This window comes from Mauremys reevesii, linkage group 8 (genome assembly GCF_016161935.1).
Source record: "Mauremys reevesii isolate NIE-2019 linkage group 8, ASM1616193v1, whole genome shotgun sequence".
Classification (NCBI taxonomy): Eukaryota; Metazoa; Chordata; order Testudines; family Geoemydidae; genus Mauremys; species Mauremys reevesii.
In genome coordinates, this window is record NC_052630.1 from 94,146,211 (window position 1) to 94,168,951 (window position 22,741).

General features: G+C 42.9%; 1 protein-coding gene across 5 annotated transcripts in view; it reads right to left on the reverse strand.

Annotated features, from left to right (window-relative positions):
• Window positions 1-22,741, reverse strand: part of FGGY (FGGY carbohydrate kinase domain containing) — a 365,851-nt gene that overhangs the window by 190,931 nt on the left and 152,179 nt on the right. Inside the window, exon 1 of one of the 5 annotated variants that reach the window (XM_039486502.1) lies at window positions 15,508-15,593. The exons of the other annotated variants lie outside the window; for them this stretch is intronic. The gene's annotated coding sequence lies outside the window, so the exon portion shown is untranslated. Of the gene's footprint in view, window positions 1-15,507; window positions 15,594-22,741 lie in introns of those variants that run through there. 5 annotated transcript variants of the gene reach the window in all.

A 22,741-nucleotide genomic window follows, 5' to 3' on the forward strand; every position in this document is an offset into this window, starting at 1 on the left:
CAACTAATTAGGAAAGAGCTCTTGGAGTCATCGTGGATAGTTCTCTGAAGACGCAGTGTGCAGCGGCAGTCAAAAAAGCAAACAGGATGTTAGGAATCATTAAAAAAGGGGTAGAGAATAAGCCAGAGAATATCTTATTGCGCTTATATAAATCCATGGTACGCCCACATCCTGAATACTGCATACAGATGTGGTCTTCTTATCTCAAAAAAGATATATTGGCATTAGAAAAAGTTCAGAGAAGGGCAACTAAAATGATCAGGGGTTTGCAACGGGTCCCATATGAGGAGAGATTAAAGGGGCTAGGACTTTTCAGCTTGAAAAAGAGCAGACTAAAGGCGGATATGATAGAGGTATATAAAATCATGAGTGGTGTGGAGAAAGTGAATAAGGAAAAGTTATTTACTTGTTCCCATAATATAAGAACTAGGGCTCACCACATGAAATGAATGGGCAGCAGGTTTAAAACAAATAAAAGGAAGTTCTTCACGCAGCGCACAGTCAACTTGTGGAACTCCTTACCTGAGGAGGTTGTGAAGGCTAGGACTATAACAGGGTTTAAAAGAGAACTGGATAAATTCATGGAGGTTAAGTCCATTAATGGCTATTAGCCAGGATGGGTAAGGAATGGTGTCCCTAGCCTCTGTTTGTCAGAGGATGGAGATGGATGGCAGGAGAGCGATCACTTGATCATTACCTGTTAGGTTCACTCCCTCTGGGGCACCTGGCATTGGCCACTGTCGGTAGACAGGATACTGGGCTGGATGGACCTTTAGTGTGACCCAGTATGGCATTTCTTATGTTATGTTCCACTGGATGTTTATGACATTCCAGGATGCAATCCAGACCAGTGAGAGGTTGTATCACCCCTGCTCTGCAAACTCGGGTGTTCCTAACACTTTGGTTCTGTAGCTCCCACCTGGGCTGCTCACAAACAGCCTGCCAGCATCCAGGTAACATCCTGAATGTCTAAGTATAGCCACAGCCACACATCAGTCAAACTCTGGCTTCCATCAGCCTTGATTACCACTTGCAGGGTGACCCCAACACACTCCCAGTCTCAAATTTCCCCCCAAAATGTGTGTTCTTCCCTCTCCTGGACAGTCCAGATATAATAGGTCCGTTGCCCCTTTAAGGGGCTCAATATACAGTAGTCTACTACATTTAAATGGAGTTATTCACACAATTCACAACACTGGATTAGTTTTAATTAAAGAATAAAGTGTATTGAACAACAAGGAGATGGATTTTAAGTGCGTACAAGTATAACGCATCAAAGTCAGAAACGGTTACAAGAGAAATAAAGATAAAGTGCTTTCTAAACTTAAACTAGACTTGGTTCAAGGTGAAGTTCTTACCACAAAAACTTGGGGTTTTTTTGCCTCTCACTTTTATAGTTCAGTCACCCTTTGAAATGCATTTTCCTGAGGGTTACCCTTGGATAAAATTCCTTCCTGCTGTCGGGGTGGAGACATGGGGTCTCGTCATGGAGGAGGCTTCATGCTATTGTTTGATAAAATGCAGATTTGCCTAGTCTCCTTCTTGCTGTTTCAAGGACCTTGTTTATTACATATATGTAACCTGAGGTAAACACAGATTCCTTTCTTTAACACTTGCTTGACCAGTCCTTCCTAATCAGGGCTATGTGGGTTTGAACATGTGCTACCAACATTATTCCAGGGGATTTCATAACTTTACACATAATGTTGCTGCATACATTTCACCATGATATTGTTGACCAGCAAGTTACTAGTTTTCAAATGATACCTCACAAGGCACAAAGATTATTACAATGGTGTACAGGGTGTGGATACAGAGGTCACAATGTTCAGATAAAGAATACTACATTTTAGAAGTTTTTACAAGTTCTTCTACACTTTTTTCCCCTGAAACTAGAACTTTTCTTCTAAAATTAAATATCTTTAAAGCTATGATTATCTGTGTAGGACGGTCTATCACCAGTACTGTTGTGCTTGAAAAAGCACCTGTTTATGTTGTGTGACTGGCTAGGTCAGCATCGTACTGAATCAGCAGCAAGGTATAATGTAGTCACCATTATTATTGATCACTTCAACTGAGAAAGCCCCCAACCAAGATTGTAAGGGACATACGAAATTTTTTTTAAAATAGCCCGTGCCCCAAAGAGCTCACAATCTAAGCATTTGGCAAGGCAACAGCCAAACGAGGAGGAAAGCGTCACAGAGAAGTGGCTGAATTAGGAACAACAAGTAGAAATAGACATTTTTTAATCTTTTCTAGGTATCACAGCAGAGGCAACTTTGAAGGAGATGTTAAAAGAAGAGCAATGTTGTGGCTGTACATATCTGTCTCATTTTATTCAACACTCCACAAACTGGTTAGGCAGGGTTTGACAGCAGGTTGTAGTGTTGGTGCCAAGTTGCAAGTTTCCTCTCAATTTCAGACAGTTTATATTTAGGTAGGAGTTTACCAACAAATCTCACCACCACTTCTTCTCTGACCTCCTTTTGTGACCTTCTAAGTAGCAATTACATCATGGGATAGCTCTACAATAACCCAAGAGTTTTGAATCTGCCATTATCAGCAACTTAAGAAAATTCAACATTGTCCAATCAGGAATTTCTTGATTAGAAACTCCTATGGTGAGGGAGTGTGGGGGGAATGTCACAGGCTCATGAGTCCAGTGAGAAGGTACTAGTGAGCTGTTCAAAATGCCAGATGTGGGTGGGGTGGACAGCCAATAAGTAGGGCCCTACCAACTTCACAGCCATGAAAAACGCATCATGGACCATGAAATCTGGTCTCCTGACATGAAATCTGGTCTTGTGTGCTTTTACCTTATGCTATACAGATTTCACAGGGGAGACCAGCATTTCTCAAATTGGGGGTCCTGACCCAAAAGGGAGTTGCAGGGGGGTCACAAGGTTATTTTAAGGGGGTTGCTGTATTGCCACCCTTACTTCTGCGCTGCCTTTAGAACTGGGCGGCTAGAGAGTGGTGGTTGTTGGCCGGGTGCCCAGCTCTGAAGGCAGCGCCATGTCGGCAGCAGTGAAGATGTAAGAGTAGCAATACCGAACCATGCCACCCTTACTTCTGCGCTGCTGCCTTCAGAGCTGGGTGGCTGGAGAGTGACGGCTGCTGACTAAGAGCCCAACTCAGCAGGTAACAGCACAGTAGTAAGGGTGGCAATACCATACCCTGCCACCCTTACTTCTGCACTGCTGCTGACGGTATCTCTGCCTTCAGAGCTGGGAGCCCAGACAGCAGCCACCGCTCTCCAGATGCCGAGCTCTGAAGGCAAAGCCGCCGCCAGCAACAGCATACAAGTAAGGGTAGCAGTACCACAAACCTCCCTACAATAACTTTGCGACCCCCCACAATTCCTTTTTGGGTCAGGACCCCCAATTTGGGTCAGGATCCCCTACAATTACAACACTGCGACATTTCAGATTTAAATAGCTGAAATCATGAAATTTATTTTTCAAATCCTACGATACTGACATTGACCAAAATGGACCATGAACTTGGTAGGGTCCTACCAATAAACATGCTTGTTTTCTAAGAAAATTCACTGAGACATGAAATAAGTGACTGGGGACTATCTGCCCCACTATCTGCTACCTGTGGCTGATTTTTGAGTTCCACTGGGCAGGAGGAGCATAGGCACTACTGAACAGTGGTCTTCTTATGCAAGCTCAGTTGTTCAGGTAAAGATTGGTAAAATGTAATAATGGTGGCTATATGCCTTTGGTCTGCTCTAACAACAATCTGATACATAAACTCAAGTTTCTTACCAGTACTCTTATTTCCTGGCCTTAGTCAAATGACCTGGTCAGGGTGATACAGATTAATATCTGTCAGATTACAGAGGTCACATTCACTGACTCCAGTAATCATTACTACATCTATACCAGTCTGGGGATGCCCATTACAATAATCTGTATCCTGCTCTGCAACTTATTTCTTGACTGCTGATTGGATTGTTAGGCATCATCTACATAAGATAATGTTCCCATTGTAATTTCACACTTGCTTTCCTAAAACAAAAGTTTAGAAAGTTGGCTGCAAATGTTGATAACTACTTGTTAGAAATATCACTAAGTACACTGCTCTTGATATTATCTTGTGCATTTCCCTCTTGTTTTTCTTTATTTTGGCACTGCCTCTGACTGTTGACTCATTTAAAAAAAAGAAAGAACCATGAGAAAAGTAACTAACTGGATTTAATTTTTAACATAGAAAAATGGTGTTTTTAAGGTCTTTCAAAGAATATGTAAATAAAAAAATACTTTACACATACGCAGACAGAGAGAGAGAGAGAGAGAGAGAACTTCTTCTAATTTTTTATTCCTCTTCCATATACGGCAGCCTTGATTTTAGATCCTTAATGTTTTTTGCTGTATCGAGGGCAATTTTAACAGCTGTTAGAGAATTAAGCTATATAGTACATCACTACTCAGCACTTAAAATTATGGCTTTGCAATGGATTCTTACCACAAGCATTTGAAAACTGGAACCCAGTCAACCCATATAATGTTTACTTTCCTTTTTCCCTTAGTAAGCAACAAGGGCAATGTGTGTGTGGCCATGTGAACAACAGATTATTTATGTACCTATACAATATATATTACAGTCTATGAACAAACACTGTTTGACTTCTGCAATTTGATTGACAGTCACCAAGAGTAAGTCAATTAGCAGATTCCTGAAAGACAAATTCCTCATCTCTTTTTACTCGTCTTTCTCTGAGTAATGACTCTTGATTAAACTTTTAGGAGCAGTAACTTAATATTTTACAATAAAAATAAACTAACATTAAACATTAACCTTTTTTTCAAACCTATCACTTGCAACAAAGGCATTCTGAGCCATTGAGCTTGTTCAAAGGACAATGTCTCTGCAACATGATCTAGTACACCTACATGTCATCTGGATCAACAAGAAAGCACTGTTATCTCTTCATCACAAATGTCACTGACTGGGGTCTCTGGTGAACAGCCCAAATCCCTGCAAAACTAAAACCTCAACAGAGAGGTTGGTAAAAAGGACTTGGCCCACGTGTTTTATCATAAATTTAAAGAGAGCGAGCCTATGTTCAATTTTGCTTACAAAATAATCCTGATACCAGGTGCATCCGAAGAAGCGAGCTGTAGCTCACGAAAGCTCATGCTGAAATAAATTTGTTAGTCTCTAAGGTGCCACAAGTACTCCTGTTCTTGTTACCAGAAAAGATTCTGAACCAGGACTCATAACACTAGATCCAAGTAAGTTCAGAGCCAGAGGTGGATCCCAAACCAAACATCATGGCTTGGAACCCGAAATGGAAGTTCTCTATGTAATTTAAGCAACAAATACTTCCCTCTTTTCTATTAATCAGGTTGCTATTTTAGAATTGTTGCAGTTAATATGATTCTGACCAGGGTGGACTGATTTAAACCAAAGCCATTTAATTCACCTATTTTGATTATGATTTAAATTGGCAAGCAGAAAACCTTGCTTCGATTTTACTCATGTTTTGCATTTGTACTTTTTAGTTATTTGGCTAAAGAAAACTTGATTGGTAGCCATTAAAATGTGCTGATTTGCAACAAAATATAGCCTTTACACTAAATTTGATGCTTCTTTTTGCTACCCAGGAATATATAATGTATCTATATGTTTATTTATGCAATTAATAGCTTAATTTACTCTATTCAGATTTTTCATTTTTACATTTTGTATTACATTAGAAAATGGTAAATGATGCATTTCTTATTTATTAGATTATAAATTTTTTACTTGTGATTTGTGTCCAGCTCTATTTGGATGGAAATTCAAATCAACTGAAATGCACAAAAACAGAATTTTACATTTGTTTTTAATTAGTTAAATAAAAATACCTTAAATGTGCTGGATACATAGGGAACAAAGTTTATAAAACTATTTTGTATTTTAAACTAATTTATTAAACAAGGGAAGTGTTATCTATAGCTAGTTAATTGAACTGATTGTTTCTGGACATCATGTCCTTCAAGATTTTCAAACTCATCCTCTCATAGCTAGTTTTTATTCATCAATTGGAAGAGGAATTACAAGCTTTCCTGCTTTTTCAACTGCCAAGTGGTTTCTTATTTTTGTATAAACTAGTTATTGAACGGAACTAATTGAATAAACTGAAATGAAGAAAATATTCTCTCTCCATCTGCAGAGGAAGCTACTGCTGTCCAAAGCTCCTTTAGCTCTTTAACAAGCTCTGGTTCAAGGCCTTTAGCCAGTGACTTCCACCAGTTCAGCAGTTTGACTTTCTTTAAGAGGTGACAGCAAACATGTGCTGCTTATTATTTTTTTTGTATTTAATTTAAATGACTACTCTGTTATAAGTAGTTTAGATCTTAACATGGTTGTCAATTTAATGTTAAGGTTTTTTTAAACAAATAAATCTGTATTTAATTTAAATTTAAAAAAAAATCTCATGTAAAATAAAAGTCCAATTTTTTTATTTTTTTTTAAATCAATTTTTATCCACCCTGATTCTGAGGAAAACAGAGTAACTGGGAGCATGATACAGCAGAAAAAAACACAGATACAATCAGCAAGGTCTTTTCCTCAGGAATAATGTAAAAAATAAGAAGCAAAATACAATAACGGAAGCTGAAAAGGAAACAAAACTCCGCATCTTGGTGTCCAACCCACTGCTATGACTCCTGAGTGTGGAGCCCAGCTTTCCCCCACAGGTCATTTGATTCACTGTTTCCCACGCACCCAATTTGCAGTTCTTTGCTTGAGCACATGTGCCAGGAGAGAGAGAAGTTGAGCCGAGATTAACCCCTGGTTCACTCTGAGGAGAGGATGCCTCTGCAACCTTGTGGCACAAGAACATTGAGGCCTCTAGAACCCATGCTGCAATGGGCTCCAAGCAGGCAGTTTCCTGCTGCTGTGTGGAACAGCCTCAACTTCAATGGAGCTCTACCCACGCAGAATTCGGGCCTTTGATTTTTTAATGTTATTTGGACTTTGCAAGCAGAAAAATAGGAACACCAGATATGAGGGAAAAAGGAGCTACCAAACTGACAGTGTCACTCTGCAATACAAAAAGAATGAGGAGTACTTGTGGCACCTTAAGAGACTAACAAATTTATTTCAGCATAAGCTTTCATGGGCTAAAGCCCACTTCATCTGATGCATGCAGTGGAAAATACAGTAGGAAGATAGATATACACACACACACACACACACACACACACACACCATAAAAAAAATGGGTGTTGCCATACCAACTCTAATGAGACTAATTGGTTAACGTGGGTTATTAGCAGGAGAAAAAAGAACTTTTGTAGTGATAATCAGGATGGCCCATTAACAGGCCATTGAGCCACCATCCTTTCAGAGTAATAAGGCACCAATCCCCTTCTCCTTCATGAGTTGCAGGAGGGACAGGACAGCTTTTGAAACAAGTACTTATGATCAAAGGGCTGCAGCATATGATAAATATTTATAAACTCTATTAAATAACCGTCTGTATAAATATTATTCAAAATGTGCATGGTGAAAACCACAGACTTCCCAGTTTATTCTTAAACAAATGTGCTAGTTTTCCCACATAGGCAGTAAAAAAAAATAAACAAACTAACTGCCCTTTGCAAAAACATTTCATTCAAGAAAAAGAAAATCCCGAACATGGTTTGTTTAAATTTAAAAGGAATGACTGAGAAACCAGACAAATATTTCATTACAATTAAGTATTGAGCTCTGTTTGTCTTACCTTACTTTATGGTTATCAAACTGCCTTGAGTTAAAGCTATAGTACCAGGAGACACTACACCCCCACACATAGCAGACGGGTGCTCAGCAGAAATATTTATCAGCTGTAAGTACAGATTTTGTGGTATCGTATACTTAAACTCAGGGAATTATAAAGGCTTGACACTCTTTTTTGTAAACTTTGATCTTTGGAACTTTGCAGGCTGCCCAGGCCCAGGCCAGCAGATCGTGTGTAAACAGCATGTTTTTGGTAGTGCAGCTGTTCTTTTTCTAGGGATTATAGGGGGAAAGATTAGCAAATTAGGTTTTATAATCTTAATACGAAAGTTTCTAAACTCTGAAATCTAAACAGTGTGTTAAACAAAAGTTGCATGCCAATGTCAGTCTTTATGAAAGGGAGATAAAATGGAAGGGGTATATCTTTTACAACACTGTGCCTGGCAGAAAGTTCAATACTATGTTGGCCTTTTAGCGATACAAAAAGCTAACAACAAAACAATTTATGGCAGTGTAATCAAGATCTCTTCTTAAAGGCAAAGTACTCCAGTTCTCTTTCCAGGACAGCATAAAAGTCACCTTGGGGGCAGGGGAAGGATAAACCAGAGGACACTAGTGCTGTTTTCTCACAATGTGACCCTCTAATTCTCTGAATGTCCCCGGGGGCAGTGCTATCACCCTATCTACATTGGCTTACTTCCCACTTAGGCAGTGCCAAAAGAAAGATTACATGCACAATAGCTCTGTGGTTCTGGAGTTTGTATGCAGGCTAACAATAAAAACAACTGGAACAGATAACATACTTACTCTAAGGTTGCTCTTTATCACTGTATTGTTCATTTTTTAAAATAAAATCTTCCTCCTCGACACAGCTTTTTTCCTTCGCTAATAAATATTTAGCCATGTGAAAAGCTCCATTGGCGTGCCATGCACTTTACAAGGATGGGGAAACTGAGGCACAAAGAGGGAGAGTGATTTGCTCAAGACCAGTGGCAAAGTTGCGTATAAGACCCAGGCCTCTGAACTCTCAGTTTCATAGTCTGTCCACTAGACTGTGCTGCCTTAACATTTCTAATTTGACCATCAGGCATTACAATATTTTCCTTCAATAAACTACACTGCAGGTCTGAAAACTAGTATGATCAGCTTCAACTTCTTATCTCATCCTATCCTCCACACAAATAACCCTCCAAATCCCTCCTAACTGCTGATCCAGTGCCTGCCCACCATGTTTTCTGGACACCATTAAATTAGGCCTGAGTAAAGACTGGGAGTGCATGGGTCATTGCACAAAGTAAAAAATATTTCCCCATGCTAATTTTCCCCTACTGTTACTCACACCTCATCAACTGTTTGAAATGGGCCATCCTGATAATCACTACGGACTATCTCCTGCTGATAATAGCCCACCTTAATTGATTAGTCTCGTTATAGTTGGTATGGCAACACCCATTTTTTCACATTCTATGTGTATATCTATCTTCCTACTGTATTTTCCACTCCATGCATCCGATGAAGTGGGTTTTAGCCCACAAAAGCTTATGCCCAAATAAATTTGTTAGTCTCTAAGGTGCCACAAGTATCCCTTGCTCTTTTTGAGGATAGAGCCGTATCACATTATAGACATGCAAGAGTAAAAAGATTTTAAGTTTTAAGTACTTATAGAACAAACCTCTGGTCTCACCTATGCTGGTGTAAGTCTGGGGCACTCCTGATTTATACCAGAGTAACTAATTGCAAAATTTGGCCCACAGAGCCATTCTGAAATATACAACATCATCCAAGTCAATCACTGAAGCAACAGAAAAGCAACATAGCTGCAAAAAATGAAAATGTACAAGAATTGCCAACACTGATCATAACTGAAATAATTAAAAAAAACAAACTATCAGGACAAGAGGGATCCAATAATTGACCTTTTTTCAAACTCCACTGGCTACAGAGAAATCTCACTCAAGCAGCTGAGAGATGTTGGCACGACAGATGTCAACAAAAATCAGACTCTGCCAAATGAAAAATAAAGCTAATATCTGAATAATTAAACCAATCTGTAGTGAAACAGAATGCTGAGGCTCTCCTTCTTAAAGCTCTTCTCCTGAGTTTGCATGCAAAGAGAAGGCCCTTGATCAAATTGTTAGAACAATAGAGTCCTTGCCCACGACTAAGGCGCGAGGCATTTCCACAATACAAATAATAATGATAACAGGTGCAAATTTTGCCCTTCTTTTCTGAACTGGGATTATTCAAGAGCACACTCTGATCTCTACTAACCGATTTGCTATTTGCAACAATTCAATGATCAGTTCAGATGAACAAATCTCAGCCTATGAGGTGTCTCCAACCAGGTCACCTCAAAGATCTGCAATACATTGTTCGTGAGCTGTGACTGGGCAGGTGGTAGTATTTCTGCTGCCTGACGGGATGACTGAAGACTTTTTATAAACAAGGGAACAATAAATGATGACTATTAGACAGCTGGAAAGCAGGAGAACAACAACAGTGCCACCCACCAACCGCGATAGGTGGAAAACTTGATGGGGCCATTGGTGATGGGGCCATTGGGAAGGGTAGGAGAACACACACTGGGGCATGCCCCTCCCTCCCCCGAGTCTCCAGCCACTCATTGGCCAGTCTGATGATGAGGGGAGCTGAATGGTCCCTCACTCTCCCCTTTCATTAATTTAAACCCTAGCTTGGGTCATGTGGAGTCTTCTTTTGTTCTTTTTCAGCAGCCCCTTCCCCCATACTGGTAGCTTCGGAGTTGTGTTTGCAGATGTTGAAGGTCTAACCGATCACCTATTTTGGAGTCAGAAAGGAATTTTTTCATTCTGTAGGGGGCAAATTGGCACAGGCCTGGTCTGTTTACCTTCATTGCAGCATTCTGGAGGCAAAGTTGAGTTAAACAGGAATAGGATTTAGTAATTAATGGTAGTACTTGGTAAGGATATTAGTTCAGCACCGGTTTCCAGCACAGTTTAGTTCCCAGAACTAAAAGACCTGGAATTTTACTGATGTGTGATGGGGGAGACATTGTGGCCAAGGTCTCCCCCTTTTGTACCTTCTGCGGAGGGGGTGGGGTAGCTATGGAGGGTCCACCCCAAGTTACGGGTTATGTGGTAGAAGCCCTATAACACCCAAATTGGAACTAGTTAGAATGCCTGATATGTGAGAGTCTGGGTGACAGGATAGGTAGCGCCCCTCCTCGCTTTACATTTAATAAAGTTGTGGCCTGCTGCTTAAAATCCACCCCCATGTTTGTTTTCCTTGACCACTGTGTCCAGATCAATGAGAGGAGTCAGATGGGCAGGATCACCCTTTGTAGTGGCTGCCTGGCCAACCAGCCAGCTAGCATGTACAGCAGCCACAGCTATGCTGGTTGTCCCAGGAGAGGAACTACTGCTCTTTCCCATACGTTCCCAGTGGAGAAGTGGTGTGCCCATGAGAAGTGGCAAGAATGAAGAGCTTGTGGGTGGAGTAGGAATTACAGAACTGGCTAAGGACAGCTCTGAGAAAAGACAGGGATTTGCAGCCTTTGATCCCTGAGCAGCAGCAGTGCATTGAGTCTAAAAGATGAAGACCAGAGAGAGGACAATTACATTTTAGGGCTAGGAGTGTGTATTGGATTAATCTGGCCTTGTTTGCTCCATATTTCCTGGTCCCTTCTCCATCACACTCTGCCTGCTCCCCATCCCCATCCTTTTTCCCATGCAAGAAATAACACACTGGGCCTTACCCTACACCCCATTGGCCACTGTGTAAAGTGCATGTCTTTACCTGTTCCCCTTTAACCTTAAAAACAGCAGGAAGCTGCTACCTAAGGAGCGGTGGACAGGGCTCAGCAGGAAGAGAGAAGGCAAAGATCACTCCATGCCAGGACACAACCTTTGCTTAGAAAAGCTGTTACAGTGTGGCTGGCCATCAAACCTAGTCTATGTGATATTATGGTGCGCTTGGAACCAAGATTGGAGATGCTGGTTTGGCAGTTATCATGTCAAAGAAGAAAGGTTACAATCTGAATGCTCCATGAGAGTTGTGAGACTAGCCAACAGGAGATAAGGAACTCTAAATAACGCATAGATCCACATGGGGCAGCCTACTGCTAGTAAGTACCAGTACTGAGAAGAACCTTTCTGTGCAATCACTGTAACCTACTCCATGCAGGAGGAGGGATAAAACAATGTCAATGAGGCAGTTACAAGATTCCTGAATTTTAATGTGTGTTTTTATTCCCTTCTCTTTTATAATAGGCGTGAGAAAGAAGAAGAATCATAGGCTAAATTCATTCTTAGCATAACTCCGGTGGAAATAACTTAGTTACCTCAGGGATGAATTTCCCCTGTAAGTTTATTTACATCAGCAAATCATTATAAAATGATTTGCCCTGAGTTCACAATTCTACAAAATGACAAAATAGCAAAATTAGCATATTGGCTGAAATCCATTGTATTTCCCAGCAAGCTTCCACCACTTAAACAACATCTGAACCAACTGTCTATAATAACCCATGGCAGATACTGGAAAGCCAAGACCAATAATAGATGTAACAGTTAAATCAATTTTTAAAGACATGCTGTAAACCATTTCTGCTGAGACACTTTCAGCCCAGGAGCAAGTATATTTCTGTAGTCAAATCCAAAGTTTACTATACAGTACTCGTTCAGTCTTGCATAGTAATTGGAAAGAGTGACAGCCTTAAGTAATTTGTCATATTAAGATTAAACATTTATTTGGGTTGCCAGACAATCTGCAATTCTAAACACTCTGGCCTTGAAGTTCCTGTCACAACTACTTAGGAAGAAGCAAGGTTGCACATTAGGCTAATTTAAGAGAAACACGTACTCAGCACATAAATCAAATAACAGGACACACTGTACATATGTAATGTGTCTGCATCTCTCTCTCTGCATGCTAGAATCCCTAACCGTGATGGACAAACCTCAAATGCTTATCTGAACTGAATAAGGTTTTTAACTTGTCTTCTCCCACTCCCTGGCCCGCTCTATTCTATAAAGAGATTTCCCTCCTTAGTAATCCTCCAACCTTGCGTGCTCTGTGGCTTCTCCCACAGAGCACGGAACACCTCCGAGAGGAAAGACCAAAGCTTGTAAGTTTGTGCGCCTCAGAGATTTTCAGGGACCTGTATGCAGCCTTCCCTTTCTCAATGAGAAGCTGTGGGAGATGTGGGTCAGACCACTGGAGGCCCGCTTCCTCTTTTGAAGTCCTCAGGGAGGCGGACAGAACTATTTGTGATCACCCTGGGTGCTCTCCCCACTTCAGCAGATGAAACCGGAGAGAAAACTTCTGGTAGCACAAAGCCCAGAACAATTTTCAAGGGAGCTGGAGATAAGAGAATGACAACACTGACACCCCCGTCCGTAACTCTTAACCCTACAGAAAAACACCCTGTAGCAGGGCGGTGAGATACCCCACAGCCCTGTGGAGGAACGAGCCTCCCCTAATACCAACGTGGGCGGAGCCAGTGGATCTTGCGCCCGCCCCCCAGAGGTCATAGCGCAGGACAGGAAGTAGAAAAACCCCGCTGCAAAGCTCAGTGGAGAGCCAGCCGCTGGAGAGGCCAGATGCCTGTGGCCTAGCTCCGCCCTAATGGCGCATCCTAATGGCTCCGCCCTAATGGCACACGGACTGCCCCCGCCGTCTGTGGTAGCAATTCGGCGCACTGCTTGGGGGCAAAAAACACACAGACTGCCGCCCCTTGCAGATTGCCGCCCCAAGCACCTGCTTGGAATGCTGGTGCCTGGAGCCGGCCCTGCCATAGTATAATCATTCTCTTCTTGTTCCATAACATTTCAGGATGCTCAGAAATAGGTCAGAATCAGAACTCCAGCTCTAACACAGAGAGAACATGGGTCCAACAGTGGTAGGTTTGCAAGGAAGGAGCTGTTAAGAAGGATGTGGAAGCAAAGGGATTACGGAGGAGTCACAAGGAGAGGAGTGGATGAGGACGGATGAGGACAGATCACTCATTTGGGGGATGGATAGTTATTTGTCCAAAATGACCATAATTTTCTAACAGATCATCTCTTCAAAAACATTCTGGCATTTCTCCTTTGACGTGGTTGCAGCACAGGACAGAACACAGACGAGGACTGCAGAAGCAAGTGAGGCTCCATATTCAAAGTCATGGTGTAGCTCTAGTTCCCTCTTCTTTGACCCTGTCAACAAATTTCTGCTCCAATTCTTAGATCCCCAAGTAGTGGCAGCTGTCCAATGGAGGAGTACACCCCAGGCTGTGGGAAAAGAGAAGGGCTCTGTCTCAACACCCCAGTGTGTGTTCATGTAGGAGAGGAAACTAGTAAGTGTTGGAAAAACCCTTTTAAACATGTTTTAATACTATATTTTACTAAATTAGAAGGATCAGTCTTACAGGACAGGGAATGCAGGAGGATGGAAAATTGAAGTATGATGGAACAACTGACCTCCTTTAGGAGTCTGGGAGAAATTTTGAGTCCCAGCCCTTTCTAAGTTCTTCAGCAGGGTCTCTCTCTCATCCCACTCCCTTATATTTTCTTTCTCCTAAACTGTTTCCAGCCACTGGCTTCTCAGGTTAATTTTATTAAATAGCCTTCAGCTCCTATGCCGATAACCAGGTGTCTCAAAATGTTTCCACTTTTCAGAAGAAAGAGAAAATCCCACTAGAGCCAATATACAAGCAACATGTTGTTGGGAGCTTCCCCGAAGATCAGGATGATCCACTAAGCAAAACCGCAAAGAAGTGCGTATCTCTTGTGCCTATCTGCTGAAAACTGGCTGCCGCCATTTACACTTCAGGAACAAGTTGAGGGTAACTTAGTATGAAGCACTACTCTGATATCAGATTTTGTTAATAAAAATATTATGACGGTTAAAGACATGCTGAGACGAATCCTGGAAGATGTGGAGCACTTCCTGAGGGGTTCCAAGTACTCTCAATTCTGACTGAATGGGAAGTGAGGGCAGTCAATACATCGCAGAATCAGGCCCACTCTCAATTATATTACACCCAATAAGGAGGCCGTGTTTTAAGAAAATGTCAGTAAAAACAATTTTGGGGGAACCGACAACCTGAATCATCTTGTACCATCTCACTAGGTGCATGGACCTCAGGATGCTGAAAATGGCTAAGAACAAACTACCGGTAGTTTAATTTTACTTTCCAACCTGAGTAACATACATGCAAGAAATAAACAGATCACACACATGATTTCAAAAATCCTTTTCACTTCGAATAATTTCCAGTGGTTATTCACACAGATAAGCAATCTTCCCGCTACCCTTGCTAGTAACTGAATTTTATACCTTTTAAAACAGAAACATTTTATATGAGGAAGGCACAAAACAGACAATTTTCTAAATAAAACCTCCTTACAGTCCATGGAATCATTCACTAAAACAGAGACGGTCACACTGGGGTCTGAGGACACCAAGTGGTGCCCGATACTACCACGAAGGGTGTGCTAAAAGAATGCAGAGTAGATACACAGACCAGGTAGAAAACATCAGAGTTTGCAAAGTAATTGGATTTTCTATCTAATCATCACAACATTAACATTTCAACTTTCTTTAAAAAGAAAAATTATCACCACATTTTTAGAGGGAAGCCTCCAGAAGTACCAAAGGGGCCCTCAGCTTGGGAGAGCTGAAGGCTTACTGGTCTGAACTAAGAGCAGAGCAACAGTAAAAGGCCTACCATGCATGTTTGCCTAAAGAAAACCCTGAGTTGTATGCATTAGTGATCTACGACTTTGCTACACAGCTAATCATTGTTTGGATTGGAGAACAGTGGTCACTTACGTGTCCAAACTGAAATATTATATTAGCTAGCAGTGGGTACGCAGACAGCAGTTTAAAGAAACCACAATTTTCCTCACAGGGCAATTTCCTGACTGCTAGCAGTTGCCAGAAAGCCTCATGTTCTTCTCTTGGCTGGAGCACATTTGTAATGCATTTTCTGATTGGTTAATTGAACGTAAGCCACAACTGGTTGAAACTCTCCTCTCTGCTTTCTTTGAATCTGCTTGAGCACTCAGCAAGCTCTGTACTGACTGGCGTAGCTGTATGTTTTTCATTCTGGACCTGGTTATAGTACTTCATTTTGAACTCTTTTACGAGGATCTGCTGACTGTTCGTAATAGCTCTCAAGCTGCACTGCTCTATAAAACAGAAGTGTGTGTTATACCTTGTCAAGAATTCAAATGACAGAAGTATTTTTGTCTCAGTAGGAGAGACGTATTTTTCTTTTATTTAAAAAAAAAATCAAAGAGGAGAACTAGGTTTTAAAGTACTACTGATAAAATTATAATGCAGCCCAAATTCTGCCAGCAGCTACAATCCTGTAATCTTGTGAGACTGCATAAATCCAGGGGGATTTCTGGGCATAGCTTGGACAGTATTTCCCCCTTAGTGAACACAGAAGCCATATAGCATCTCAAAGAAAAATCAACACAAGGAAACAAAATATAAGCCTAGTTCTGAACCAGGGAACGGGCACTGAAATGGGCATTGTCAGCATCGGGCCAAAAATATATAACAGTAGCCAAAATCAGCAAACCATGACTGTGAGCTGTGGGTTGGTGCTCGTGTGGAGGGCTACCATCTTTGAGACTTTTGCCCTGCGGGTCAAAAGTTACAATACAATGTCGTGAGTGGTCAATCCTGAGTATGTTTAAGGTTTGTTTTAATGCCCCTAAGAGATGGGGATAGGATAGTACTATCCAAATGGGGAGAGCTCCCTGAAAAAAGGAACAAAGGGCAGCTGTAGCCATAGTACATGCATTCTGTTATCTGAATATTCTTTGGAAAGAAATCTTGTAATAGGAGGCATTCTTACAAAATTCCTAGAATTTTCTCATTTTCGCAGAGACACAAATACTGCAAGAAGAACCCTGCTCGTGGAAAGATGAGTGTTGTCATATGGTTAGAGCCCATAGTTAGTTGTCAGGAGTTGTGCGTTCTATTCCCAATCTTGCCAATGAATCACTTTGTGACCTTCGCTAGTCATGTAATGTTTGAACTGGGCAGGAATTTTCCATTAGAATGATTTTCTGTCAGAAAATCAGTTTCCACAAAATCATAATTTTCAGTGGGAAATTTTGCCCCAAAAATTTCAATTTTCCATTGGAAAAATCTAAATGAATGATTGCATTTTGGATCATTTTGACTCAAATTGAAATATTTAGTTTTGTTGAACTGGCCCAAAACATTTTGTTTTGATTAAGTTCAATAAAACGTCAAACTGCATTTCCTTATCAGCACATTGCCTTATGGGAATTGTAGTTTTTATCCCCATTATTGCCTACAGGCTGTGCTCTCTGGAGGACAACATCTCCAATAATGCAATGTAGATTTCCCTCTGATCAAGTTCTGTGTGGTGCTCATGGGAGATGTAGTCCAGCCGGGATATCTACCGCATAAGGGAGAATAGGGCCACTGGGCTTCTAAAATGAGGCAATGTGCCACAATGGGAAAATTCAGTTTAATACTGAATTGATTCAAAACAAATCAGGTCAGTGTGACAAACAAAAACTAAACACTTTGATTTTGGTAATGTCACAATATTTTGTTTCAATGAAAAATCTTGAAAAAAAATTTCAACATTTCTATATCTCAATTTTTTGGAATTTCCATTCCACGAATGAGAACAAATGTTGGAATTTTCCACAGGAAGGGAATTTTGAATTTCATTCAGCCCTATTTAATGTGGTAAGGTAAGTGGGACTGGAGAGAGATGGTTTCAGGAGGGACTGAGTTTAGGGTTGCCAACCTTTTAACCACACAAAACCAAACACCCTCGCTCTGCCCCTTCCCCGAGGCCCTGCCCCCATGCTCACTACATTCCCCCTCCCTCCATGGCTCATTCTCCCCCACCCTCACTCACTTTCACTGAGCTGGGGTGGGGGTTGGGGTGCAGGAGGGGGTGAGGGCTCTAACTGGGGGAGCGGGCTCCAAGGTGGGGCCAGAAATGATGGGTTCAGGGTGAGGGAGCAGGCTCCGGGCTGGGGCAGGGAGTTGGGGTGCAGGAGGGGGAGAGGGTTCCAGCTGGGAATGCAGGCTCTCGGGTGGGGATGGGGATGAGGGGTTTGGGATGCAGGAGGGGGTTCCAGGCTGGGGGGGTGGGACCGAGGGATTGAGTGCGAGAGGGGGCTATGGGTTGAGGCGGGCATTGGGGTGCAGGAGAGGGCACGGGCTCTGGGCTGGGGGTACAGGCTCTGGGGTGGGGCAGGGATGAGGTATTTGGGGTGCAGGAGGGGGCTCTGGGTTTGGGGGGGCTCAAGGCTGGGACAGGGGGTTGGGTCTCAGGGTTAGGGCACGGGCTTACTTTGGGCGGCTCCTGGTCAGCAGCACTAAGGTAGACTCCTTGCCTGTCCTGGCTCTGCGTTGCACCCTGGAAGCAGCCAGGAAGTCTGTCTCCTAGGTGGGGAGCCCAGGAAGCTCTGTGCACTGCTCTCGCCCGCGGACACTGCCCACCCAGCCAATGGAAATGTAGAGCCGGTGCTCAGGGCGGGGGCAGCATGCAGAGCCCTGTGGCCCCGCCATCTAGTAGCTGGACCTGCTGGCCACTTTCAGGGCACAGCACAGTGTCAGGACAGATAGGGCGAGCCTGCCTTAACCCCGCAGCACCAACGACCAGACTTTTAACAGCCCGGCCAGCACTGCTGATCGGAGCCGCCAGGGTCCCTTTTCGACTGGGTGTTCCTGTCGAAAACCAGACTCCTGGCAACCCTAACTGAGTTTGATGTGCCACCAGGGTCCCAGGAGTGCAAGCTGAGGTCAGGCTGCTAACACACACACACACACACTATCAGCATGGAATACTGGCTTCCTAGTGTCGTTAATAAAGATCTCTTTCCTCCAGCTCTGACTGCTGTATCACTCATTGCTAATGAAACAAAGACAGACTAATATTTTCAAGAGCCGCCACTCATTCTCGGTGTCTCCATTTGCTGGGTGCCCAGTTTCAGACATCCAGGTATCTCACTGTCATAAATATAAAGGGAAGGGTAACCACCTTTCTGTATACAGTACTGTAAAATCTCGCCTGGCCAGAGGCACAAAATCCTTTTACCTGTAAAGGGTTAAGAAGCTCAAGTACCTGGCTGGCACCTGACCGAAAGGACCAATAAGGAGACAAGATACTTTCAAATCTGGGGGTAGGGGGGAGGCTTTTGTTCTGTCTGTCTCATGTGGCTTTGGCCAGAGACAGATCAAGAAGGCAAGCAATCCAACTCAATTAGAATTAGTAATAATAAGGAAATGTGTTAGCTTACTTTTATTATGTTAGCTTACTGTGATTTTCCTTGTCTAGAAGGAGGTTATCCCTGGATTTGTAATGTTAAGGTTTTGCCTAGAGGGGAGATCCTCTATGTTCTAGAGTCTTCTGTTATTCTGTAAATTATTTACCATCCCGATTTTACAGAGGTAATTCTTTTACCTTTTCTTTAATTAAAATTCTTCTTTTAAGAACCTGGTTCATTTTTCATTGTTTTAAGATCCAAGGGTTTGGGTCTCTGTTCACCTGTACCAATTGTGAGGATATAGTCTCAAGCCTGCCCAGGAAAAGGGGTGTAGGAGCTTGGGGGGATATTTGGGGAAGGTAGGGCTCCAAGTGGCCATCCCTAAATGTTTGTTTAAATCACTTGGTGGTGGCAGCGTTACCTAATCCAAGGTACAAGGAAGGATCTGTGCCTTGGGGAGTTTTTAACCTAAACTGGTAAAAATAAGCTTAGGGGGTCTTCATGCAGGTCCCCACGTCTCTACCCTAAAGTCAGGGGAAGGAACCCTGACACTCACGTTGGGCACCCAAAAAAATGGAGGCACCCAGAATTGTGACCACTTTTGAAAGTTTGGCTGCTAGCCAATATATAAAATAGAGATAACAATATCTTCACCTCTGGTGTGCAGTATTGGCAACATCAAGCATTCAACCATCATACGCAAGCCTAAAAATATCATGAGATTGGCTTACAAATCATGTGATTTTTATAAAACAGATTCTGGGTTTATTTGTCTTCTTATTTCCATGCCTTTAGGATGTATTTGAGTCACATTTTCAAGCTTTTCTCCAAAATCAGGAGGGCTAAAAACATACATTTTTAAAATGTAAGCTGAGGTTCTCACATAGTCACATAACTCCATGTTCTGCAGCTTTAAGTAAAACACCAAATATTGTGAGGCTCACAATAAAATCACAAGAGGTGACAACACTGAGGGTGTTATGAGGCTTAAGGAATTACTGTTTTAAGCATATCTTGAGATCCGAGGTTGGGAGGTGTTGTATCAGTGCAGAATATTATTATATTTTTGTTTCATGTCAAACCCAGCAAGCACAGTCGTGTGTGCATTGAACCTTCTAGAATCTCAAAACATAACTATAAAGTCATAAAATATACTGTAGATATTTGCCTCTTTGTTCTGTAAGGTACAGGGGCGGCTCCAGGCCCCAGCACACCAAGCGCGTGCTTGGGGCGGCAAGCTGCGGGGGGCGCTCTGCCGGTCACCGTGAGGGCGGCAGGCAGGCTGCCTTCGGCGGCACGCCTGCGGAGGTTACGCTGGTCCCACGGCTTCGGCAGACCTCCTGCCGAAGCCGCGGGACCAGCGGACCCTCCACAGGCAAGCCGCCAAAGGCAGCCTGCCTGCCGTGCTTGGGGTGGCAAAATGCCTAGAGCCGCCCCTCTAAGGTACCATCTAGTGTATTGCAAGGCATGCAAGACAACTGAATTTTCCTTTGTTTTATTTCAAATGTTACCACCTGGTATAATTCAGGAAAACTTCAATAACAAGAAGTTTTACCTTTTGCTTTTCAAAATCTCCCCAACCTCCATGGATTATGGATAGGCACTTCGTAGCATACGTGCAATGTGCCTTAGGTGGCACACGACCAGGTTTCATCACCGAATTTGGTCCGCTGGTTAGATCATTAGCTTTCCCAGCCCGGGACGGGTACTAACGAGGAGTGCGACATGAATGCTGATCCATGCCCTCCCCGATAGGCACTCTTAAAATACATCACTTTTCCTTTTAATTACATGGTAACTAGTGAAAGCTCTTCTTTGTAATGTAGAAGAAAAGTTCCGTTTTCTTTGTTTCCTTATTTAAAAAATACTGTTGTAAGCAGTAGTGCCAGATCCTTAGGTGGCGTAAAGCAGCCTTAGTGTGATCTGTTCCATAGTCTTTTTAACCAGTGCTGTAGAACAATTTAGTGTTTTCCAATGACAGTTGGCATCTTTGAAATATTCTCTTTTACAGAACTAGACTAGATGTGACATTTGCTGGAGAAGAAACTCTTTGCATAAATCTGTCTAAAAAGACTCACTTAATCATATTACTTCACTAGCAGTTGTGACCTTTGGAGGCCAAAGTCCAGACAGGTTGAGAAATGGAACATGAGTACATAAAGGTGACAATTCCATTAACTGCAATCAAAGAGGGAGGTCAAAGGTAGGATAGAGATAAATGACTTATTCTAGAAGGAAAAGAGAGAATGAAAACTCCTGTGTGCTTGAGGAAAAGTTGGAGATTAAGGGTCCAACCCTGGTCTCACTGAAATCAGTACTAAAACTTCCACTGACTATATGCAATATCATGCCCACAGTTCTGTGTCAGTGGACCGTCATTGCAGGAGTACATATGTGCATGCATGTATGTGTTTTTATGTATCAGTAATAAAATCATATGCAGAATGGCTGAGCAAATTGCCCACAGAAGCTCTGATGGAAAGGCTGTCTTTGGACCTGACTTAGCAGTCAATGGGAGTTCCATAGGAGGGAGTATTTTCAGGATCTGAGCCTTTATCAGAAATGAATAACTGGAAAACAATATCAGCATTTAGGCACAGATGAAGGAAGTACACCTTCTAGCTATCTAGCCATTCACGTCCGCAATTCTCAAATACACTCACTAGACAAGATCATCCAGTCTGACCAGACCGTGCTCAGTGCAAGACCAGAGGATAGGTGGGGATGTGCAAGGCACGTTTATCGCCCTAAGACACGTTTATCGCCCTATAGCAGGCTTCACGCTGGGGCCAGAGTCCTCCGGGATCTCTCAGATGGCTGGGGGGACTAGGGAAGGGTAGGAGGACCTGGGCCCTCCTTCACTCCGTCCCGGTCCAGGATCAAGGAGAGAGACGCAAGGAGTGTGTGGTGTTTAGATGTGCTTGTAATTATTAGAACTGGGAGCACTGGGTGTTGGGAGTCTGAAAGGACAGGAAACAGGAAGGATGGGGAAGGAGTTGAGGAGGCTGAGTGAGAGTTACAGAGGGTGCAGCAGCAGCTTGGTACAGAGGTTTCCACTGTAAAAATAAAGTCCTTGGCTCAGACCCCTCTGGCTCCTACTCCAGATCAGCCTCTTCCTACCTTCCCTGTTTCCCTTCAGTTAGGGGATGTGGGCCCATCCTTCTCCTTCCACAGTCTCAGTAATTTAGAGCCCTAGTAGGTTGGGTGAGAGGGGGAAGGTAGCTTCCAAGCTCACTCCCAGAGTCCAGTTGTTCCCCCTAGTCAAAGAGAAGAGGCAAAGGGGGTGGGATCAGTTCCCCACTCTCCCAGATGAGTCTTACTCAGTCCTGGTCTTCCCCCATAGATGGCTCTGCTTCAGCAGCTACTACCTGCCTGCCTTCTTGCAGCCAGTCTCTCCCTTACTCTTACCCCCACTTGACTGCCAGAGCTCCCCTTTTAAGCAGGTCCTCCACAGGGAACCAGCCTGGCAGCTGCAGAGCCTCCTTGGCCCAGTACTATTCCACCACTCCTTTAATGTTAGTGAGGGGTCTGTAAACCCCATCATAGGACCCCAGGTCCTAGGACTAGTCTCCATTTGTCAGCACAAATTAAAACAGTTTGAGAGCTGTTCTGGCAATCAGGGACTCCCAAGGCACACGGACTACCACCCAGCCATGCACATTTCCCTCGGCCACACCCCTGAGCCAGGGGCTAAGGATGGCGGAGACAGTACCACTAACACAACTCTACACTAACCACATGTTCCCCAACAGAGGTGGAATCTTCAAGGGGCTGGTAAAACTGGCTATAGAATT